Here is a 20,089-nt window from a genome sequence, read left to right as displayed (position 1 = left end):
GCACAGGGTTTATCCTACTATTTACAAACGGCTGATATTTCGATTCTCTACATGAGGGTCTAATCTTCCAGTGTTCGAATATAGCATAATGGAACGCTAAAGGGGGCTTCAATGGTCCTTAAATACCCTCTGTTTGAGTTCTTGACTCAAGTTAAAGCTGAGCTTCTATATCGAAAGGATAGGGCATTTAATCAATGTGATACCCGAGGTAGAAAGTCTATTCTGATATCACAACATTCCAGTCAATGAAGTAAGAATATTCTGAGTTAAAGCAGGAGAACCAAGAAAATGGTACTTGCTGGAGCAGTGGCTCGTTTTGACCATTATTTTTTATTGTTGCAACTCCATTCTCCCCAATGGATCCTTCAAAATTCCAAAGTTCGAATACATTAAGCCCTTGATGTACTAAGGGCTGTACGGGGGCTTGTTGGGAGCAGCAAGTTTTTGTGCTGAGCACACAAGATTTCATAATGATAAGTAAACATACACAGTCCTTTACTTCTGCTTTGCACTCCATAAATTCCTGTGAAAACTTTAGCAAATACCAAAGGAGGAGTTTTTTATCCTCAGCAGTCTAAGATCCACCGCAGCCTTGTAAGTTGTATAACCTGTGACCAGGGTGTTACGCTTCCTCTTAGTCTAAAAGGCTTAACTAGCATTAGGAGGTTCCTTTAAACAGTCGAATTGAAAGAGTGTTAAATCGTTGAGTAGCAGTAGTTGCCTTGCAGCAGCCTAGGCTCTACAAATAGCTCATACGCACAGTCCATTTAAAAAGTACTCTTCACTCCCCACGTTCTAAAAAACAAACCTTTTTTTATAAATAACATACCAAAATACCAACTGACGGTGAGAAGTGCTTTTCAAAGATAAGCTCTTGCAAAAACCACAAGTCCAAAAAAGCTCAACAGCTTCTACTAAGTATTCATGAACTCAACAGCTAAATAAAAATAAACCAAAGTGCACACTATAAAAATAACAAACTAAGCAAGAAATTAAGAACAGATAGACTCCCTTACACCCTATAAAGTAGCTAACCACTCAGATTGTGTACTCTTTCTCCAATCCTCTTGAAAGGAATAAGAACGATCATCAATAGCAAACAGCAGCTACATAAATGCAACACTGTTCACTCACTTCACGCTCAGAAGAGAACACTTCAATTCTTCATCGTGGTTAGCGAAGACCAAACACTTTCAATCACATTTCCCCAGTTAAAAACTATAGAAATGATCCCTGAAAGTATAGTCTTAATAAAACTGTTTATCGCTCACACAGACAGAAAGGGGGGAAACCCTCCTTACTTACAGTAAGACACGGTTCGGCATCATCAACTGAAATAAAAACATATAAATATAAACATATCTGTTACTCCACGAAATAACATTCTACCGATACACACGCATATGCATTTATTTACATTAAAACATACTTAATAGATCCTGGTGACACTGCTTTAAAATTTGCATATTTTAAATCAGCAACCAATTAAATTCAACCTGACTCTTCCTGACCGAACGCTGTACCAGAGGGAAAGCTGGAAAATTCTTCAAAAAACTGTGGTTTCCACAATATCATAGAGATGATTTTTAATGGGAATATTTGGTCTAGATTAGGAACAGTCAATCAGCCAAAAGAGTGACACTGATCGCTAGCATATGTGAAGCGACCTGCTAAGCTTGCAAGTGTGGAAACAAAAGTTGTAGCATTACAGCTACCTTGACATTTTGAACAGTTGCCCCACAGATCAAATGTAGGTCAACATCTTTGATCAGTTACCCCAAAAAAACGAACTGTTCCCCAGTTCACATATAAGACTCTAAGCTGAGGATGGCCTTCGGCGATGGTCCAAACTTTGTGAAAACCTGCTTTCAGCAACTACAGGAGATAACGGAACCTATCGCTTTCAGTAGCGCCCTGAATTCCTGGTTATCTAGGAAAGCGTTCACATGAACAACAACTTGTCCTACCACCCAGCTTGAATTTATACGGGTTTTTAAAGCTACTAGACGTTTAGCCTCTCGGAACTACAGAAGTATCCAAAATATAGTTTATGTTTTTTTGTGCAAAATACTTTTTACACTGGGAAGTGAATACTTGCCGGAAACGTTTGGTACCTAATATTCATCAGAACCCGGAATTGAACTTTTCAGTGTACACTTCTGTCTTCCAGCATATCCTTAAATGAAGAAAGGAACAGCTGTCAACAGTAGACAGTTGTTTAAAAAAAAAAACTCTGCCTGTGACCTTCCTTTTTAGATCAGAACTTATCTGCAACACCTTCGGACCACTTACAATTTCTATTTCAATCTTGATTCTTCATAACATATCGCGACAAAAGGTTTTATAACTCTATGCTAAGCTGTCCAAGGGTTACAGGAAGATATCACAACAGCATTTTTTCTGTCACCTGGCTAAGCTCTCAGCAGATCAGTGATAGATAATTAAAACCTGCCGCTGCAGTCTTTAGTTAGCGAACTAAACTTTAATTCAGCATGATAGACTAAAGTTGAAGGCTAGTGACAAACAGAGGAAAGGGGACCGTTCCTGGTCGCCATTGCCTCTTGCGGCAGGCTAAAAGGCTATCACAATAAGGTCTTAACTGTGTAAGTTTTACGTAAAAAGAGGCCATGGCTGGAAAACCAGTCGGGCAATGCCCCAGACTCTTGCATAACCAAGAAGAACAGTCTATGGGTATTCACCTGGCCTGTCACCACACCGTGAACTTCCACAATTTACGGTCTGGCGCCAGCCCACCTAGCTCTTTTCCTAGGCGTCGCAGCACGGTGGAAATCCAAAATGGTGGCAGTCGGGCTCGAACCATTAGAAGTTTCAAGGAACAGGGTTTATCCTACTATTTACAAACGGCTGATATTCCGATTCTCTACATGAGGGTCTAATCTTCCAGTGTTCGAATATAGAATAATGGAACGCTAAAGGGGGCTACAATGGTCCTTAAATACCCTCTGTTTGAGTTCTTGACTCAAGTTAAAGCTGAGCTTCTATAGCGAGAGGATAGGGCATTTAATCAATGTGATACCCGAGGTAGATTGTCTATTCTGATATCACAACATTCCAGTCAATGAATTAAGAATATTCTGAGTTAAAGCAGGAGAACCAAGAAAATGGTACTTGCTGGAGCGTTGGCTCGTTTTGACCATTATTTTTTATTGTTGCAACTCCATTCTCCCCAATGGATCCTTCAAAATTCCAAAGTTCAAATACATTAAGCCCTTGATGTACTAAGGGCTGTACGGGGGCTCGTTGGGAGCAGCAGGTTTTTGTGCTGAGCACACAAGATTTCATAATGATAAGTAAACATACACAGTCCTTTACTTCTGCTTTGCACTCCACAAATTCCTGTGAAAACTTTAGCAAATACCAAAGGAGGAGTTTTGTATCCTCAGCAGTCTAAGATCCACCGCAGCCTTGTAAATTGTATAACCTGTGACCAGGGTGTTACGCTTCCTCTTAGTCTAAAAGGCTTAACTAGCATTAGGAGGTTCCTTTAAACAGTCGAATTGAAAGTGTTAAATCGTTGAGTAGCAGTAGTTGCCTTGCAGCAGCCTAGGCTCTACAAATAGCTCATACGCACAGTCCATTTAAAAAGTACTCTTCACTCCCCACGTTCTAAAAAACAAACCTTTTTTTATAAATAACATACCAAAATACCAACTGACGGTGAGAAGTGCTTTTCAAAGATAAGCTCTTGCAAAAACCACAAGTCCAAAAAAGCTCAACAGCTTCTACTAAGTATTCATGAACTCAACAGCCAATTAAAAATAAACCAAAGTGCACACTTTAAAATAACAAACTAAGCAAGAAATTAAGAACGGATAGACTTCCTTACACCCTATAAAGTAGCTAACCACTCAGATTGTGTACTCTTTCTCCAATCCTCTTGAAAGGAATAAGAACGATCACCAATAGCAAACAGCAGCTACATAAATGCAACACTGTTCACTCACTTCACGCTCAGAAGAGAACACTTCAATTCTTCATCGTGGTTAGCGAAGACAAAACACTTTCAATCACATTTTCTCAGTTAAAAACTATAGAAATGATCCCTGAAAGTATAGTCTTAATAAAACTGTTTATCGCTCACACAGACAGAAAGGGGGGAAACCCTCCTTACTTACAGTAAGACACGGTTCGGCATCATCAACTGAAATAAAAACATATAAATATAAACATATCTGTTACTCCACGAAATAACATTCTACCGATACACACGCATATGCATTTATTTACATTAAAACATACTTAATAGATCCTGGTGACACTGCTTTAAAATTTGCATATTTTAAATCAGCAACCAATTAAATTCAACCTGACTCTTCCTGACCCAACGCTGTACCAGAGGGAAAGCTGGAAAATTCTTCAAAAAACTGTGGTTTCCACAATATCATAGAGATGATTTTTAATGGGAATATTTGGTCTAGATTAGGAACAGTCAATCAGCCAAAAGAGTGACACTGATCGCTAGCACATGTGAAGCGACCTGCTAAGCTTGCAAGTGTGGAAACAAAAGTTGTAGCATTACAGCTACCTTGACATTTTGAACAGTTGCCCCACAGATCAAATGTAGGTCAACATCTTTGATCGGTTACCCCAAAAAAACGAACTGTTCCCCAGTTCACATATAAGACTCTAAGCTGAGGATGGCCTTCGGCGATGGTCCAAACTTTGTGAAAACCTGCTTTCAGCAACTACAGGAGATAACGGAACCTATCGTTTTCAGTAGCGCCCTGAATTCCTGGTTATCTAGGAAAGCGTTCACATGAACAACAACTTGTCCCACCACCCAGCTTGAATTTATGCGGGTTTTTAAAGCTACTAGACTTTTAGCCTCTCGGAACTACAGAAGTATCCAAAATATAGTTTATTTTTTTTGTGCAAAATACTTTTTACACTGGGAAGTGAATACTTGCCGGAAACGTTTGGTACCTAATATTCATCAGAACCCGGAATTGAACTTTTCAGTGTACACTTCTGTCTTCCAGCATATCCTTAAATGAAGAAAGGAACAGCTGTCAACAGTAGACAGTTGTTTAAAAAAAAAACTCTGCCTGTGACCTTCCTTTTTAGATCAGAACTTATCTGCAACACCTTCGGACCACTTACAATTTCTACTTCAATCTTGATTCTTCATAACATATCGCAACAAAAAGTTTTATAGCTCTATGCTAAGCTGTCCAAGGGTTACAGGAAGATATCACAACAGCATTTTTTCTGTCACCTGGCTAAGCTCTCAGCAGATCAGTGATAGATAATTAAAACCTGCCGCTGCAGTCTTTAGTTAGCGAACTAAACTTTAATTCAGCATGATAGACTAAAGTTGAAGGCTAGGGACAAACAGAGGAAAGGGGACCGTTCCTGGTCGCCATTGCCTCTTGCCGCAGGCTAAAAGGCTATCACAATAAGGTCTTAACTGTGTAAGTTTTACGTAAAAAGAGGCCATGGCTGGAAAACCAGTCGGGCAATGCCCCAGACTCTTGCATAACCAAGAAGAACAGTCTATGGGTATTCACCTGGCCTGTCACCACACCGTGAACTTCACAATTTACGGTCTGGCGCCAGCCCACCTAGCTCTTTTCCTAGGCGTCGCAGCACGGTGGAAATCCAAAATGGTGGCAGTCGGGGCTCGAACCATTAGAAGTTTCAAGGCACAGGGTTTAGCCTACTATTTACAAACGGCTGATATTCCGATTCTCTACATGAGGGTCTAATCTTCCAGTGTTCGAATATAGCATAATGGAACGCTAAAGGGGGCTACAATGGTCCTTAAATACCCTCTGTTTGAGTTCTTGACTCAAGTTAAAGCTGAGCTTCTATAGCGAGAGGATAGGGCATTTAATCAATGTGATACCCGAGGTAGATTGTCTATTCTGATATCACAACATTCCAGTCAATGAATTAAGAATATTCTGAGTTAAAGCAGGAGAACCAAGAAAATGGTACTTGCTGGAGCGGTGGCTCGTTTTGACCATTATTTTTTATTGTTGCAACTCCATTCTCCCCAATGGATCCTTCAAAATTCCAAAGTTCGAATACATTAAGCCCTTGATGTACTAAGGGCTGTACGGGGGCTCGTTGGGAGCAGCAGGTTTTTGTGCTGAGCACACAAGATTTCATAATGATAAGTAAACATACACAGTCCTTTACTTCTGCTTTGCACTCCACAAATTCCTGTGAAAACTTTAGCAAATACCAAAGGAGGAGTTTTGTATCCTCAGCAGTCTAAGATCCACCGCAGCCTTGTAAGTTGTATAACCTGTGACCAGGGTGTTACGCTTCCTCTTAGTCTAAAAGGCTTAACTAGCATTAGGAGGTTCCTTTAAACAGTCGAATTGAAAGAGTGTTAAATCGTTGAGTAGCAGTAGTTGCCTTGCAGCAGCCTAGGCTCTACAAATAGCTCATACGCACAGTCCATTTAAAAAGTACTCTTCACTCCCCACGTTCTAAAAAACAAACCTTTTTTTATAAATAACATACCAAAATACCAACTGACGGTGAGAAGTGCTTTTCAAAGATAAGCTCTTGCAAAAACCACAAGTCCAAAAAAGCTCAACAGCTTCTACTAAGTATTCATTAACTCAACAGCTAAATAAAAATAAACCAAAGTGCGCACTATTAAAATAACAAACTAAGCAAGAAATTAAGAACGGATAGACTTCCTTACACCCTATAAAGTAGCTAACCACTCAGATTGTGTACTCTTTCTCCAATCCTCTTGAAAGGAATAAGAACGATCATCAATAGCAAACAGCAGCTACATAAATGCAACACTGTTCACTCACTTCACACTCGGAAGAAAACACTTCAATTCTTCATCGTGGTTAGCGAAGACCAAACACTTTCAATCACATTTCCTCAGTTAAAAACTATAGAAATGAACCCTGAAAGTATAGTCTTAATAAAACTGTTTATCGCTCACACAGACAGAAAGGGGGGAAACCCTCCTTACTTACAGTAAGACACGGTTTGCATCATCAACTGAAATAAAACATATAAAGATAAACATATCTGTTACTCCACAAAATAACATTCTACCGATACACACGCATATGCATTTATTTACATTAAAACATACTTAATAGATCCTGGTGACTGCTTTAAAATTTGCATATTTTAAATCAGCAACCAATTAAATTCAACCTGACTCTTCCTGACCCAACGCTGTACCAGAGGGAAAGCTGGAAAATTCTTCAAAAAACTGTGGTTTCCACAATATCATAGATGATTTTTAATGGGAATATTTGGTCTAGATTAGGAACAGTCAATCAGCCAAAAGAGTGACACTGATAGCTAGCATATGAGAAGCGACCTGCTAAGCTTGCAAGTGTGGAACCAAAAGTTGTAGCAAAGCTACCTTGACATTTTGAACAGTTGCCCCACAGATCAAATGTAGGTCAACATCTTTGATCAGTTACCCCAAAAAAACGAACTGTTCCCCAGTTCACATGTAAGACTCTAAGCTGAGGATGGCCTTCGGCGATGGTCCAAACTTTGTGAAAACCTGCTTTCAGCAACTACAGGAGATAACGGAACCTATCGCTTTCAGTAGAGCCCTGAATTCCTGGTTATCTACGAAAGCGTTCACATGAACAACAACTTGTCCTACCACCCAGCTTGAATTTATGCAGGTTTTTAAAGCTACTAGACGTTTAGCCTCTCGGAACTAAAGAAGTATCCAAAATATAGTTTATGTTTTTTTGTGCAAAATACTTTTTACACTGGGAAGTGAATACTTGCCGGAAACGTTTGGTACCTAATATTCATCAGAACCCGGAATTGAACTTTTCAGTGTACACTTCTGTCTTCCAGCATATCCTTAAATGAAGAAAGGAACAGCTGTCAACAGTAGACAGTTGTTTAAAAAAAAAACTCTGCCTGTGACCTTCCTTTTTAGATCAGAACTTATCTGCAACACCTTCGGACCACTTACAATTTCTACTTCAATCTTGATTCTTCATAACATATCGCGACAAAAAGTTTTATAGCTCTATGCTAAGCTGTCCAAGGGTTACAGGAAGATATCACAACAGCATTTTTTCTGTCACCTGGCTAAGCTCTCAGCAGATCAGTGATAGATAATTAAAACCTGCCGCTGCAGTCTTAAGTTAGCGAACTAAACTTTAATTCAGCATGATAGACTAAAGTTGAAGGCTAGGGACAAACAGAGGAAAGGGGACCGTTCCTGGTCGCCATTGCCTCTTGCCGCAGGCTAAAAGGCTATCACAATAAGGTCTTAACTGTGTAAGTTTTACGTAAAAAGAGGCCATGGCTGGAAAACCAGTCGGGCAATGCCCCAGACTCTTGCATAACCAAGAAGAACAGTCTATGGGTATTCACCTGGCCTGTCACCACACCGTGAACTTCCACAATTTACGGTCTGGCGCCAGCCCACCTAGCTCTTTTCCTAGGCGTCGCAGCACGGTGGAAATCCAAAATGGTGGCAGACGGGGCTCGAACCATTAGAAGTTTCAAGGCACAGGGTTTATCCTACTATTTACAAACGGCTGATATTTCGATTCTCTACATGAGGGTCTATTCTTCCAGTGTTCGAATATAGCATAATGGAACGCTAAAGGGGGCTACAATGGTCCTTAAATACCCTCTGTTTGAGTTCTTGACTCAAGTTAAAGCTGAGCTTCTATATCGAGAGGATAGGGCATTTAATCAATGTGATTCCCGAGGTAGAAAGTCTATTCTGATATCACAACATTCCAGTCTATGAATTAAGAATATTCTGAGTTAAAGCAGGAGAACCAAGAAAATGGTATTTGCTGGAGCAGGTGGCTCGTTTTGACCATTATTTTTTATTGTTGCAACTCCATTCTCCCCAATGGATCCTTCAAAATTCCAAAGTTCGAATACATTAAAGCCCTTGATGTACTAAGGGCTGTACGGGGGCTCGTTGGGAGCTGCAAGTTTTTGTGCTGAGCACACAAGATTTCATAATGATAAGTAAACATACACAGTCCTTTACTTCTGCTTTGCACTCCACAAATTCCTGTGAAAACTTTAGCAAATACCAAAGGAGGAGTTTTTTAACCTCAGCAGTCTAAGATCCACTGCAGCCTTGTAAGTTGTATAACCTGTGACCAGGGTGTTACGCTTCCTCTTAGTCTAAAAGGCTTAACTAGCATTAGGAGGTTCCTTTAAACAGTCGAATTGAAAGAGTGTTAAATCGTTGAGTAGCAGTAGTTGCCTTGCAGCAGCCTAGGCTCTACAAATAGCTCATACGCACAGTCCATTATAAAAGTACTCTTCACTCCCCCGGTTCTAAAAAACAAACCTTTTTTTATAAATAACATACCAAAATACCAACTGACGGTGAGAAGTGCTTTTCAAAGATAAGCTCTTGCAAAAACCACAAGTCCAAAAAAGCTCAACAGCTTCTACTAAATATTCATGAACTCAACAGCTAAATAAAAATAAACCAAAGTGCACACTATAAAAATAACAAACTAAGCAAGAAATTAAGAACAGATAGACTTCCTTACACCCTAGAAAGTAGCTAACCACTCAGATTGTGTACTCTTTCTCCAATCCTCTTGAAAGGAATAAGAACGATCATCAATAGCAAACAGCAGCTACATAAATGCAACACTGTTCACTCACTTCACGCTCAGAAGAGAACACTTCAATTCTTCATCGTGGTTAGCGAAGACCAAACACTTTCAATCACATTTCCTCAGTTAAAAACTATAGAAATGATCCCTGAAAGTATAGTCTTAATAAAACTGTTTATCGCTCACACAGACAGAAAGGGGGGGAAACCCTCCTTACTTACAGTAAGACACGGTTCGGCATCATCAACTGAAATAAAAACATATAAATATAAACATATCTGTTACTCCACGAAATAACATTCTACCGATACACACGCATATGCATTTATTTACATTAAAACATACTTAATAGATCCTGGTGACACTGCTTTAAAATTTGCATATTTTAAATCAGCAACCAATTAAATTCAACCTGACTCTTCCTGACCCAACGCTGTACCAGAGGGAAAGCTGGAAAATTCTTCAAAAAACTGTGGTTTCCACAATATCATAGAGATGATTTTTAATGGGAATATTTGGTCTAGATTAGGAACAGTCAATCAGCCAAAAGAGTGACACTGATCGCTAGCACATGTGAAGCGACCTGCTAAGCTTGCAAGTGTGGAAACAAAAGTTGTAGCATTACAGCTACCTTGACATTTTGAACAGTTGCCCCACAGATCAAATGTAGGTCAACATCTTTGATCGGTTACCCCAAAAAAACGAACTGTTCCCCAGTTCACATATAAGACTCTAAGCTGAGGATGGCCTTCGGCGATGGTCCAAACTTTGTGAAAACCTGCTTTCAGCAACTACAGGAGATAACGGAACCTATCGCTTTCAGTAGCGCCCTGAATTCCTGGTTATCTAGGAAAGCGTTCACATGAACAACAACTTGTCCCACCACCCAGCTTGAATTTATGCGGGTTTTTAAAGCTACTAGACTTTTAGCCTCTCGGAACTACAGAAGTATCCGAAATATAGTTTATTTTTTTTGTGCAAAATACTTTTTACACTGGGAAGTGAATACTTGCCGGAAATGTTTGGTACCTAATATTTATCAGAACCCGGAATTGAACTTTTCAGTGTACACTTCTGTCTTCCAGCATATCCTTAAATGAAGAAAGGAACAGCTGTCAACAGTAGACAGTTGTTTAAAAAAAAAACTCTGCCTGTGACCTTCCTTTTTAGATCAGAACTTATCTGCAACACCTTCGGACCACTTACAATTTCTACTTCAATCTTGATTCTTCATAACATATCGCGACAAAAAGTTTTATAGCTCTATGCTAAGCTGTCCAAGGGTTACAGGAAGATATCACAACAGCATTTTTTCTGTCACCTGGCTAAGCTCTCAGCAGATCAGTGATAGATAATTAAAACCTGCCGCTGCAGTCTTTAGTTAGCGAACTAAACTTTAATTCAGCATGATAGACTAAAGTTGAAGGCTAGGGACAAACAGAGGAAAGGGGACCGTTCCTGGTCGCCATTGCCTCTTGCCGCAGGCTAAAAGGCTATCACAATAAGGTCTTAACTGTGTAAGTTTTACGTAAAAAGAGGCCATGGCTGGAAAACCAGTCAGGCAATGCCCCAGACTCTTGCATAACCAAGAAGAACAGTCTATGGGTATTCACCTGGCCTGTCACCACACCGTGAACTTCACAATTTACGGTCTGGCGCCAGCCCACCTAGCTCTTTTCCTAGGCGTCGCAGCACGGTGGAAATCCAAAATGGTGGCAGTCGGGGCTCGAACCATTAGAAGTTTCAAGGCACAGGGTTTATCCTACTATTTACAAACGGCTGATATTTCGATTCTCTACATGAGGGTCTAATCTTCCAGTGTTCGAATATAGCATAATGGAACGCTAAAGGGGGCTTCAATGGTCCTTAAATACCCTCTGTTTGAGTTCTTGACTCAAGTTAAAGCTGAGCTTCTATATCGAAAGGATAGGGCATTTAATCAATGTGATACCCGAGGTAGAAAGTCTATTCTGATATCACAACATTCCAGTCAATGAAGTAAGAATATTCTGAGTTAAAGCAGGAGAACCAAGAAAATGGTACTTGCTGGAGCAGTGGCTCGTTTTGACCATTATTTTTTATTGTTGCAACTCCATTCTCCCCAATGGATCCTTCAAAATTCCAAAGTTCGAATACATTAAGCCCTTGATGTACTAAGGGCTGTACGGGGGCTTGTTGGGAGCAGCAAGTTTTTGTGCTGAGCACACAAGATTTCATAATGATAAGTAAACATACACAGTCCTTTACTTCTGCTTTGCACTCCATAAATTCCTGTGAAAACTTTAGCAAATACCAAAGGAGGAGTTTTTTATCCTCAGCAGTCTAAGATCCACCGCAGCCTTGTAAGTTGTATAACCTGTGACCAGGGTGTTACGCTTCCTCTTAGTCTAAAAGGCTTAACTAGCATTAGGAGGTTCCTTTAAACAGTCGAATTGAAAGAGTGTTAAATCGTTGAGTAGCAGTAGTTGCCTTGCAGCAGCCTAGGCTCTACAAATAGCTCATACGCACAGTCCATTTAAAAAGTACTCTTCACTCCCCACGTTCTAAAAAACAAACCTTTTTTTATAAATAACATACCAAAATACCAACTGACGGTGAGAAGTGCTTTTCAAAGATAAGCTCTTGCAAAAACCACAAGTCCAAAAAAGCTCAACAGCTTCTACTAAGTATTCATGAACTCAACAGCTAAATAAAAATAAACCAAAGTGCACACTATAAAAATAACAAACTAAGCAAGAAATTAAGAACGGATAGACTCCCTTACACCCTATAAAGTAGCTAACCACTCAGATTGTGTACTCTTTCTCCAATCCTCTTGAAAGGAATAAGAACGATCATCAATAGCAAACAGCAGCTACATAAATGCAACACTGTTCACTCACTTCACGCTCAGAAGAGAACACTTCAATTCTTCATCGTGGTTAGCGAAGACCAAACACTTTCAATCACATTTCCCCAGTTAAAAACTATAGAAATGATCCCTGAAAGTATAGTCTTAATAAAACTGTTTATCGCTCACACAGACAGAAAGGGGGGAAACCCTCCTTACTTACAGTAAGACACGGTTCGGCATCATCAACTGAAATAAAAACATATAAATATAAACATATCTGTTACTCCACGAAATAACATTCTACCGATACACACGCATATGCATTTATTTACATTAAAACATACTTAATAGATCCTGGTGACACTGCTTTAAAATTTGCATATTTTAAATCAGCAACCAATTAAATTCAACCTGACTCTTCCTGACCGAACGCTGTACCAGAGGGAAAGCTGGAAAATTCTTCAAAAAACTGTGGTTTCCACAATATCATAGAGATGATTTTTAATGGGAATATTTGGTCTAGATTAGGAACAGTCAATCAGCCAAAAGAGTGACACTGATCGCTAGCATATGTGAAGCGACCTGCTAAGCTTGCAAGTGTGGAAACAAAAGTTGTAGCATTACAGCTACCTTGACATTTTGAACAGTTGCCCCACAGATCAAATGTAGGTCAACATCTTTGATCAGTTACCCCAAAAAAACGAACTGTTCCCCAGTTCACATATAAGACTCTAAGCTGAGGATGGCCTTCGGCGATGGTCCAAACTTTGTGAAAACCTGCTTTCAGCAACTACAGGAGATAACGGAACCTATCGCTTTCAGTAGCGCCCTGAATTCCTGGTTATCTAGGAAAGCGTTCACATGAACAACAACTTGTCCTACCACCCAGCTTGAATTTATACGGGTTTTTAAAGCTACTAGACGTTTAGCCTCTCGGAACTACAGAAGTATCCAAAATATAGTTTATGTTTTTTTGTGCAAAATACTTTTTACACTGGGAAGTGAATACTTGCCGGAAACGTTTGGTACCTAATATTCATCAGAACCCGGAATTGAACTTTTCAGTGTACACTTCTGTCTTCCAGCATATCCTTAAATGAAGAAAGGAACAGCTGTCAACAGTAGACAGTTGTTTAAAAAAAAAAACTCTGCCTGTGACCTTCCTTTTTAGATCAGAACTTATCTGCAACACCTTCGGACCACTTACAATTTCTATTTCAATCTTGATTCTTCATAACATATCGCGACAAAAGGTTTTATAACTCTATGCTAAGCTGTCCAAGGGTTACAGGAAGATATCACAACAGCATTTTTTCTGTCACCTGGCTAAGCTCTCAGCAGATCAGTGATAGATAATTAAAACCTGCCGCTGCAGTCTTTAGTTAGCGAACTAAACTTTAATTCAGCATGATAGACTAAAGTTGAAGGCTAGTGACAAACAGAGGAAAGGGGACCGTTCCTGGTCGCCATTGCCTCTTGCGGCAGGCTAAAAGGCTATCACAATAAGGTCTTAACTGTGTAAGTTTTACGTAAAAAGAGGCCATGGCTGGAAAACCAGTCGGGCAATGCCCCAGACTCTTGCATAACCAAGAAGAACAGTCTATGGGTATTCACCTGGCCTGTCACCACACCGTGAACTTCCACAATTTACGGTCTGGCGCCAGCCCACCTAGCTCTTTTCCTAGGCGTCGCAACACGGTGGAAATCCAAAATGGTGGCAGTCGGGCTCGAACCATTAGAAGTTTCAAGGAACAGGGTTTATCCTACTATTTACAAACGGCTGATATTCCGATTCTCTACATGAGGGTCTAATCTTCCAGTGTTCGAATATAGAATAATGGAACGCTAAAGGGGGCTACAATGGTCCTTAAATACCCTCTGTTTGAGTTCTTGACTCAAGTTAAAGCTGAGCTTCTATAGCGAGAGGATAGGGCATTTAATCAATGTGATACCCGAGGTAGATTGTCTATTCTGATATCACAACATTCCAGTCAATGAATTAAGAATATTCTGAGTTAAAGCAGGAGAACCAAGAAAATGGTACTTGCTGGAGCGTTGGCTCGTTTTGACCATTATTTTTTATTGTTGCAACTCCATTCTCCCCAATGGATCCTTCAAAATTCCAAAGTTCAAATACATTAAGCCCTTGATGTACTAAGGGCTGTACGGGGGCTCGTTGGGAGCAGCAGGTTTTTGTGCTGAGCACACAAGATTTCATAATGATAAGTAAACATACACAGTCCTTTACTTCTGCTTTGCACTCCACAAATTCCTGTGAAAACTTTAGCAAATACCAAAGGAGGAGTTTTGTATCCTCAGCAGTCTAAGATCCACCGCAGCCTTGTAAATTGTATAACCTGTGACCAGGGTGTTACGCTTCCTCTTAGTCTAAAAGGCTTAACTAGCATTAGGAGGTTCCTTTAAACAGTCGAATTGAAAGTGTTAAATCGTTGAGTAGCAGTAGTTGCCTTGCAGCAGCCTAGGCTCTACAAATAGCTCATACGCACAGTCCATTTAAAAAGTACTCTTCACTCCCCACGTTCTAAAAAACAAACCTTTTTTTATAAATAACATACCAAAATACCAACTGACGGTGAGAAGTGCTTTTCAAAGATAAGCTCTTGCAAAAACCACAAGTCCAAAAAAGCTCAACAGCTTCTACTAAGTATTCATGAACTCAACAGCCAATTAAAAATAAACCAAAGTGCACACTTTAAAATAACAAACTAAGCAAGAAATTAAGAACGGATAGACTTCCTTACACCCTATAAAGTAGCTAACCACTCAGATTGTGTACTCCTTCTCCAATCCTCTTGAAAGGAATAAGAACGATCACCAATAGCAAACAGCAGCTACATAAATGCAACACTGTTCACTCACTTCACGCTCAGAAGAGAACACTTCAATTCTTCATCGTGGTTAGCGAAGACAAAACACTTTCAATCACATTTTCTCAGTTAAAAACTATAGAAATGATCCCTGAAAGTATAGTCTTAATAAAACTGTTTATCGCTCACACAGACAGAAAGGGGGGAAACCCTCCTTACTTACAGTAAGACACGGTTCGGCATCATCAACTGAAATAAAAACATATAAATATAAACATATCTGTTACTCCACGAAATAACATTCTACCGATACACACGCATATGCATTTATTTACATTAAAACATACTTAATAGATCCTGGTGACACTGCTTTAAAATTTGCATATTTTAAATCAGCAACCAATTAAATTCAACCTGACTCTTCCTGACCCAACGCTGTACCAGAGGGAAAGCTGGAAAATTCTTCAAAAAACTGTGGTTTCCACAATATCATAGAGATGATTTTTAATGGGAATATTTGGTCTAGATTAGGAACAGTCAATCAGCCAAAAGAGTGACACTGATCGCTAGCACATGTGAAGCGACCTGCTAAGCTTGCAAGTGTGGAAACAAAAGTTGTAGCATTACAGCTACCTTGACATTTTGAACAGTTGCCCCACAGATCAAATGTAGGTCAACATCTTTGATCGGTTACCCCAAAAAAACGAACTGTTCCCCAGTTCACATATAAGACTCTAAGCTGAGGATGGCCTTCGGCGATGGTCCAAACTTTGTGAAAACCTGCTTTCAGCAACTACAGGAGATAACGGAACCTATCGTTTTCAGTAGCGCCCTGAATTCCTGGTTATCTAGGAAAGCGTTCACATGAACAACAACTTGTCCCACCACCCAGCTTGAATTTATGCGGGTTTTTAAAGCTACTAGACTTTTAGCCTCTCGGAACTACAGAAGTATCCAAAATATAGTTTATTTTTTTTGTGCAAAATACTTTTTACACTGGGAAGTGAATACTTGCCGGAAACGTTTGGTACCTAATATTCATCAGAACCCGGAATTGAACTTTTCAGTGTACACTTCTGTCTTCCAGCATATCCTTAAATGAAGAAAGGAACAGCTGTCAACAGTAGACAGTTGTTTAAAAAAAAAACTCTGCCTGTGACCTTCCTTTTTAGATCAGAACTTATCTGCAACACCTTCGGACCACTTACAATTTCTACTTCAATCTTGATTCTTCATAACATATCGCAACAAAAAGTTTTATAGCTCTATGCTAAGCTGTCCAAGGGTTACAGGAAGATATCACAACAGCATTTTTTCTGTCACCTGGCTAAGCTCTCAGCAGATCAGTGATAGATAATTAAAACCTGCCGCTGCAGTCTTTAGTTAGCGAACTAAACTTTAATTCAGCATGATAGACTAAAGTTGAAGGCTAGGGACAAACAGAGGAAAGGGGACCGTTCCTGGTCGCCATTGCCTCTTGCCGCAGGCTAAAAGGCTATCACAATAAGGTCTTAACTGTGTAAGTTTTACGTAAAAAGAGGCCATGGCTGGAAAACCAGTCGGGCAATGCCCCAGACTCTTGCATAACCAAGAAGAACAGTCTATGGGTATTCACCTGGCCTGTCACCACACCGTGAACTTCACAATTTACGGTCTGGCGCCAGCCCACCTAGCTCTTTTCCTAGGCGTCGCAGCACGGTGGAAATCCAAAATGGTGGCAGTCGGGGCTCGAACCATTAGAAGTTTCAAGGCACAGGGTTTAGCCTACTATTTACAAACGGCTGATATTCCGATTCTCTACATGAGGGTCTAATCTTCCAGTGTTCGAATATAGCATAATGGAACGCTAAAGGGGGCTACAATGGTCCTTAAATACCCTCTGTTTGAGTTCTTGACTCAAGTTAAAGCTGAGCTTCTATAGCGAGAGGATAGGGCATTTAATCAATGTGATACCCGAGGTAGATTGTCTATTCTGATATCACAACATTCCAGTCAATGAATTAAGAATATTCTGAGTTAAAGCAGGAGAACCAAGAAAATGGTACTTGCTGGAGCGGTGGCTCGTTTTGACCATTATTTTTTATTGTTGCAACTCCATTCTCCCCAATGGATCCTTCAAAATTCCAAAGTTCGAATACATTAAGCCCTTGATGTACTAAGGGCTGTACGGGGGCTCGTTGGGAGCAGCAGGTTTTTGTGCTGAGCACACAAGATTTCATAATGATAAGTAAACATACACAGTCCTTTACTTCTGCTTTGCACTCCACAAATTCCTGTGAAAACTTTAGCAAATACCAAAGGAGGAGTTTTGTATCCTCAGCAGTCTAAGATCCACCGCAGCCTTGTAAGTTGTATAACCTGTGACCAGGGTGTTACGCTTCCTCTTAGTCTAAAAGGCTTAACTAGCATTAGGAGGTTCCTTTAAACAGTCGAATTGAAAGAGTGTTAAATCGTTGAGTAGCAGTAGTTGCCTTGCAGCAGCCTAGGCTCTACAAATAGCTCATACGCACAGTCCATTTAAAAAGTACTCTTCACTCCCCACGTTCTAAAAAACAAACCTTTTTTTATAAATAACATACCAAAATACCAACTGACGGTGAGAAGTGCTTTTCAAAGATAAGCTCTTGCAAAAACCACAAGTCCAAAAAAGCTCAACAGCTTCTACTAAGTATTCATTAACTCAACAGCTAAATAAAAATAAACCAAAGTGCGCACTATTAAAATAACAAACTAAGCAAGAAATTAAGAACGGATAGACTTCCTTACACCCTATAAAGTAGCTAACCACTCAGATTGTGTACTCTTTCTCCAATCCTCTTGAAAGGAATAAGAACGATCATCAATAGCAAACAGCAGCTACATAAATGCAACACTGTTCACTCACTTCACACTCGGAAGAAAACACTTCAATTCTTCATCGTGGTTAGCGAAGACCAAACACTTTCAATCACATTTCCTCAGTTAAAAACTATAGAAATGAACCCTGAAAGTATAGTCTTAATAAAACTGTTTATCGCTCACACAGACAGAAAGGGGGGAAACCCTCCTTACTTACAGTAAGACACGGTTTGCATCATCAACTGAAATAAAACATATAAATATAAACATATCTGTTACTCCACAAAATAACATTCTACCGATACACACGCATATGCATTTATTTACATTAAAACATACTTAATAGATCCTGGTGACTGCTTTAAAATTTGCATATTTTAAATCAGCAACCAATTAAATTCAACCTGACTCTTCCTGACCCAACGCTGTACCAGAGGGAAAGCTGGAAAATTCTTCAAAAAACTGTGGTTTCCACAATATCATAGATGATTTTTAATGGGAATATTTGGTCTAGATTAGGAACAGTCAATCAGCCAAAAGAGTGACACTGATAGCTAGCATATGAGAAGCGACCTGCTAAGCTTGCAAGTGTGGAACCAAAAGTTGTAGCAAAGCTACCTTGACATTTTGAACAGTTGCCCCACAGATCAAATGTAGGTCAACATCTTTGATCAGTTACCCCAAAAAAACGAACTGTTCCCCAGTTCACATGTAAGACTCTAAGCTGAGGATGGCCTTCGGCGATGGTCCAAACTTTGTGAAAACCTGCTTTCAGCAACTACAGGAGATAACGGAACCTATCGCTTTCAGTAGAGCCCTGAATTCCTGGTTATCTACGAAAGCGTTCACATGAACAACAACTTGTCCTACCACCCAGCTTGAATTTATGCAGGTTTTTAAAGCTACTAGACGTTTAGCCTCTCGGAACTAAAGAAGTATCCAAAATATAGTTTATGTTTTTTTGTGCAAAATACTTTTTACACTGGGAAGTGAATACTTGCCGGAAACGTTTGGTACCTAATATTCATCAGAACCCGGAATTGAACTTTTCAGTGTACACTTCTGTCTTCCAGCATATCCTTAAATGAAGAAAGGAACAGCTGTCAACAGTAGACAGTTGTTTAAAAAAAAAACTCTGCCTGTGACCTTCCTTTTTAGATCAGAACTTATCTGCAACACCTTCGGACCACTTACAATTTCTACTTCAATCTTGATTCTTCATAACATATCGCGACAAAAAGTTTTATAGCTCTATGCTAAGCTGTCCAAGGGTTACAGGAAGATATCACAACAGCATTTTTTCTGTCACCTGGCTAAGCTCTCAGCAGATCAGTGATAGATAATTAAAACCTGCCGCTGCAGTCTTAAGTTAGCGAACTAAACTTTAATTCAGCATGATAGACTAAAGTTGAAGGCTAGGGACAAACAGAGGAAAGGGGACCGTTCCTGGTCGCCATTGCCTCTTGCCGCAGGCTAAAAGGCTATCACAATAAGGTCTTAACTGTGTAAGTTTTACGTAAAAAGAGGCCATGGCTGGAAAACCAGTCGGGCAATGCCCCAGACTCTTGCATAACCAAGAAGAACAGTCTATGGGTATTCACCTGGCCTGTCACCACACCGTGAACTTCCACAATTTACGGTCTGGCGCCAGCCCACCTAGCTCTTTTCCTAGGCGTCGCAGCACGGTGGAAATCCAAAATGGTGGCAGACGGGGCTCGAACCATTAGAAGTTTCAAGGCACAGGGTTTATCCTACTATTTACAAACGGCTGATATTTCGATTCTCTACATGAGGGTCTATTCTTCCAGTGTTCGAATATAGCATAATGGAACGCTAAAGGGGGCTACAATGGTCCTTAAATACCCTCTGTTTGAGTTCTTGACTCAAGTTAAAGCTGAGCTTCTATATCGAGAGGATAGGGCATTTAATCAATGTGATTCCCGAGGTAGAAAGTCTATTCTGATATCACAACATTCCAGTCTATGAATTAAGAATATTCTGAGTTAAAGCAGGAG

The 20,089-nt window shown here is 39.9% G+C and overlaps 7 non-coding genes across 7 annotated transcripts; all 7 read right to left on the bottom strand.

Moving 5' to 3' along the window:
- Window positions 1-1,033: 1,033 nt before the first annotated feature.
- On the bottom strand, window positions 1,034-1,249 carry LOC147730055 (small nucleolar RNA U3). The gene has a single exon (XR_015309003.1). It is a non-coding gene; the product is annotated as a small nucleolar RNA U3 (small nucleolar RNA).
- A 2,615-nt stretch (window positions 1,250-3,864) lies between these two features.
- LOC147730054 (small nucleolar RNA U3) lies at window positions 3,865-4,080 on the bottom strand. The gene has a single exon (XR_015309107.1). It is a non-coding gene; the product is annotated as a small nucleolar RNA U3 (small nucleolar RNA).
- A 2,616-nt stretch (window positions 4,081-6,696) lies between these two features.
- LOC147730053 (small nucleolar RNA U3) lies at window positions 6,697-6,912 on the bottom strand. Its single transcript, XR_015308774.1, has one exon. It is a non-coding gene; the product is annotated as a small nucleolar RNA U3 (small nucleolar RNA).
- Window positions 6,913-9,523: 2,611 nt separating this feature from the next.
- LOC147730052 (small nucleolar RNA U3) lies at window positions 9,524-9,739 on the bottom strand. The gene has a single exon (XR_015309023.1). It is a non-coding gene; the product is annotated as a small nucleolar RNA U3 (small nucleolar RNA).
- A 2,617-nt stretch (window positions 9,740-12,356) lies between these two features.
- Window positions 12,357-12,572, bottom strand: LOC147730051 (small nucleolar RNA U3). The gene has a single exon (XR_015309002.1). It is a non-coding gene; the product is annotated as a small nucleolar RNA U3 (small nucleolar RNA).
- A 2,615-nt stretch (window positions 12,573-15,187) lies between these two features.
- Window positions 15,188-15,403, bottom strand: LOC147730050 (small nucleolar RNA U3). The gene has a single exon (XR_015309131.1). It is a non-coding gene; the product is annotated as a small nucleolar RNA U3 (small nucleolar RNA).
- Window positions 15,404-18,019: 2,616 nt separating this feature from the next.
- On the bottom strand, window positions 18,020-18,235 carry LOC147730049 (small nucleolar RNA U3). The gene has a single exon (XR_015308773.1). It is a non-coding gene; the product is annotated as a small nucleolar RNA U3 (small nucleolar RNA).
- Window positions 18,236-20,089: the final 1,854 nt, after the last annotated feature.

This window comes from Lissotriton vulgaris, chromosome 2_1 (assembly GCF_964263255.1).
Source record: "Lissotriton vulgaris chromosome 2_1, aLisVul1.2, whole genome shotgun sequence".
Taxonomy (NCBI): Eukaryota; Metazoa; Chordata; class Amphibia; order Caudata; family Salamandridae; genus Lissotriton; species Lissotriton vulgaris.
This window is presented reverse-complemented; position numbering and strand designations above follow the sequence as displayed.